We start from the raw sequence: 4539 nt of genomic DNA, 5'->3' as shown, positions 1-4539 counted from the left end.
CGACCTTCAGGATTTTGCTCTACGGAAGGGGGTGCACAAAAGTGTTCGTAATCAACCTCGGATTGTACTTTTCATCATCTAGGGGCACCGTAGGGACCGAAAAAAGTGGTTTCGCATGATAGTCCACCTCGACCCATGTCGACCCTTGCGCAACCCCGACCTTCAGGATTTTGCTCTACGGAAGGGGGTGCACAAAAGTGTTCGTAATCAACCTCGAATTGTACTTTTCATCATCTAGGGGCACCGTAGGGACCGAAAAAAGTGGTTTCGCATGATAGTCCACCTCGACCCATGTCGACCCTTGCGCGACCCCGACCTTCAGGATTTTGCTCTACGGAAGGGGGTCGACTTGTGCGCAACCCCGACCTTCAGGATTTTGCTCTACGGAAGGGGGTGCACAAAAGTGTTCGTAATCAACCTCGGATTGTACTTTTCATCATCTAGGGGCACCGTAGGGACCGAAAAAAGTGGTTTCGCATGATAGTCCACCTCGACCCATGTCGACCCTTGCGCGACCCCGACCTTCAGGATTTTGCTCTACGGAAGGGGGTGCACAAAAGTGTTCGTAATCAACCTCGGATTTTACTTTTCATCATCTAGGGGCACCGTAGGGACCGAAAAAAGTGGTTTCGCATGATAGTCCACCTCGACCCATGTCGACCCTTGCGCGACCCCGACCTTCAGGATTTTGCTCTACGGAAGGGGGTGCACAAAAGTGTTCGTAATCAACCTCGGATTGTACTTTTCATCATCTAGGGGCACCGTAGGGACCGAAAAAAGTGGTTTCGCATGATAGTCCACCTCGACCCATGTCGACCCTTGCGCGACCCCGACCTTCAGGATTTTGCTCTACGGAAGGGGGTCTACTTGTGCGCAACCCCGACCTTCAGGATTTTGCTCTACGGAAGGGGGTGCACAAAAGTGTTCGTAATCAACCTCGGATTGTACTTTTCATCATCTAGGGGCACCGTAGGGACCGAAAAAAGTGGTTTCGCATGATAGTCCACCTCGACCCATGTCGACCCTTGCGCGACCCCGACCTTCAGGATTTTGCTCTACGGAAGGGGGTCTACTTGTGCGCAACCCCGACCTTCAGGATTTTGCTCTACGGAAGGGGGTGCACAAAAGTGTTCGTAATCAACCTCGGATTGTACTTTTCATCATCTAGGGGCACCGTAGGGACCGAAAAAAGTGGTTTCGCATGATAGTCCACCTCGACCCATGTCGACCCTTGCGCGACCCCGACCTTCAGGATTTTGCTCTACGGAAGGGGGTCTACTTGTGCGCAACCCCGACCTTCAGGATTTTGCTCTACGGAAGGGGGTGCACAAAAGTGTTCGTAATCAACCTCGGATTGTACTTTTCATCATCTAGGGGCACCGTAGGGACCGAAAAAAGTGGTTTCGCATGATAGTCCACCTCGACCCATGTCGACCCTTGCGCGACCCCGACCTTCAGGATTTTGCTCTACGGAAGGGGGTCTACTTGTGCGCAACCCCGACCTTCAGGATTTTGCTCTACGGAAGGGGGTGCACAAAAGTGTTCGTAATCAACCTCGGATTGTACTTTTCATCATCTAGGGGCACCGTAGGGACCGAAAAAAGTGGTTTCGCATGATAGTCCACCTCGACCCATGTCGACCCTTGCGCGACCCCGACCTTCAGGATTTTGCTCTACGGAAGGGGGTCTACTTGTGCGCAACCCCGACCTTCAGGATTTTGCTCTACGGAAGGGGGTGCACAAAAGTGTTCGTAATCAACCTCGGATTGTACTTTTCATCATCTAGGGGCACCGTAGGGACCGAAAAAAGTGGTTTCGCATGATAGTCCACCTCGACCCATGTCGACCCTTGCGCGACCCCGACCTTCAGGATTTTGCTCTACGGAAGGGGGTCTACTTGTGCGCAACCCCGACCTTCAGGATTTTGCTCTACGGAAGGGGGTGCACAAAAGTGTTCGTAATCAACCTCGGATTGTACTTTTCATCATCTAGGGGCACCGTAGGGACCGAAAAAAGTGGTTTCGCATGATAGTCCACCTCGACCCATGTCGACCCTTGCGCGACCCCGACCTTCAGGATTTTGCTCTACGGAAGGGGGTCTACTTGTGCGCAACCCCGACCTTCAGGATTTTGCTCTACGGAAGGGGGTGCACAAAAGTGTTCGTAATCAACCTCGGATTGTACTTTTCATCATCTAGGGGCACCGTAGGGACCGAAAAAAGTGGTTTCGCATGATAGTCCACCTCGACCCATGTCGACCCTTGCGCGACCCCGACCTTCAGGATTTTGCTCTACGGAAGGGGGTGCACAAAAGTGTTCGTAATCAACCTCGGATTGTACTTTTCATCATCTAGGGGCACCGTAGGGACCGAAAAAAGTGGTTTCGCATGATAGTCCACCTCGACCCATGTCGACCCTTGCGCGACTCCGACCTTCAGGATTTTGCTCTACGGAAGGGGTCTACCCTTGCGCGACCCCGACCTTCAGGATTCTGCTCTACGGAAGGGGGTGCACAAAAGTGTTCGTAATCAACCTCGGATTGTACTTTTCATCATCTAGGGGCACCGTAGGGACCGAAAAAAGTGGTTTCGCATGATAGTCCACCTCGACCCATGTCGACCCTTGCGCGACCCCGACCTTCAGGATTTTGCTCTACGGAAGGGGGTCTACTTGTGCGCAACCCCGACCTTCAGGATTTTGCTCTACGGAAGGGGGTGCACAAAAGTGTTCGTAATCAACCTCGGATTGTACTTTTCATCATCTAGGGGCACCGTAGGGACCGAAAAAAGTGGTTTCGCATGATAGTCCACCTCGACCCATGTCGACCCTTGCGCGACCCCGACCTTCAGGATTTTGCTCTACGGAAGGGGGTCTACTTGTGCGCAACCCCGACCTTCAGGATTTTGCTCTACGGAAGGGGGTGCACAAAAGTGTTCGTAATCAACCTCGGATTGTACTTTTCATCATCTAGGGGCACCGTAGGGACCGAAAAAAGTGGTTTCGCATGATAGTCCACCTCGACCCATGTCGACCCTTGCGCGACCCCGACCTTCAGGATTTTGCTCTACGGAAGGGGGTGCACAAAAGTGTTCGTAATCAACCTCGGATTGTACTTTTCATCATCTAGGGGCACCGTAGGGACCGAAAAAAGTGGTTTCGCATGATAGTCCACCTCGACCCATGTCGACCCTTGCGCGACTCCGACCTTCAGGATTTTGCTCTACGGAAGGGGTCTACCCTTGCGCGACCCCGACCTTCAGGATTCTGCTCTACGGAAGGGGGTGCACAAAAGTGTTCGTAATCAACCTCGGATTGTACTTTTCATCATCTAGGGGCACCGTAGGGACCGAAAAAAGTGGTTTCGCATGATAGTCCACCTCGACCCATGTCGACCCTTGCGCGACCCCGACCTTCAGGATTTTGCTCTACGGAAGGGGGTCTACTTGTGCGCAACCCCGACCTTCAGGATTTTGCTCTACGGAAGGGGGTGCACAAAAGTGTTCGTAATCAACCTCGGATTGTACTTTTCATCATCTAGGGGCACCGTAGGGACCGAAAAAAGTGGTTTCGCATGATAGTCCACCTCGACCCATGTCGACCCTTGCGCGACCCCGACCTTCAGGATTTTGCTCTACGGAAGGGGGTGCACAAAAGTGTTCGTAATCAACCTCGGATTGTACTTTTCATCATCTAGGGGCACCGTAGGGACCGAAAAAAGTGGTTTCGCATGATAGTCCACCTCGACCCATGTCGACCCTTGCGCAACCCCGACCTTCAGGATTTTGCTCTACGGAAGGGGGTGCACAAAAGTGTTCGTAATCAACCTCGAATTGTACTTTTCATCATCTAGGGGCACCGTAGGGACCGAAAAAAGTGGTTTCGCATGATAGTCCACCTCGACCCATGTCGACCCTTGCGCGACCCCGACCTTCAGGATTTTGCTCTACGGAAGGGGGTCGACTTGTGCGCAACCCCGACCTTCAGGATTTTGCTCTACGGAAGGGGGTGCACAAAAGTGTTCGTAATCAACCTCGGATTGTACTTTTCATCATCTAGGGGCACCGTAGGGACCGAAAAAAGTGGTTTCGCATGATAGTCCACCTCGACCCATGTCGACCCTTGCGCGACCCCGACCTTCAGGATTTTGCTCTACGGAAGGGGGTCGACTTGTGCGCAACCCCGACCTTCAGGATTTTGCTCTACGGAAGGGGGTGCACAAAAGTGTTCGTAATCAACCTCGGATTGTACTTTTCATCATCTAGGGGCACCGTAGGGACCGAAAAAAGTGGTTTCGCATGATAGTCCACCTCGACCCATGTCGACCCTTGCGCGACCCCGACCTTCAGGATTTTGCTCTACGGAAGGGGGTGCACAAAAGTGTTCGTAATCAACCTCGGATTGTACTTTTCATCATCTAGGGGCACCGTAGGGACCGAAAAAAGTGGTTTCGCATGATAGTCCACCTCGACCCATGTCGACCCTTGCGCGACCCCGACCTTCAGGATTTTGCTCTACGGAAGGGGGTGCACAAAAGTGCTC

The sequence above is a fragment of the Anopheles nili genome (assembly GCF_943737925.1).
Source record: "Anopheles nili chromosome X unlocalized genomic scaffold, idAnoNiliSN_F5_01 X_unloc_17, whole genome shotgun sequence".
Classification (NCBI taxonomy): domain Eukaryota; kingdom Metazoa; phylum Arthropoda; class Insecta; order Diptera; family Culicidae; genus Anopheles; species Anopheles nili.
Note: the sequence above shows the minus strand (reverse complement) of the source record.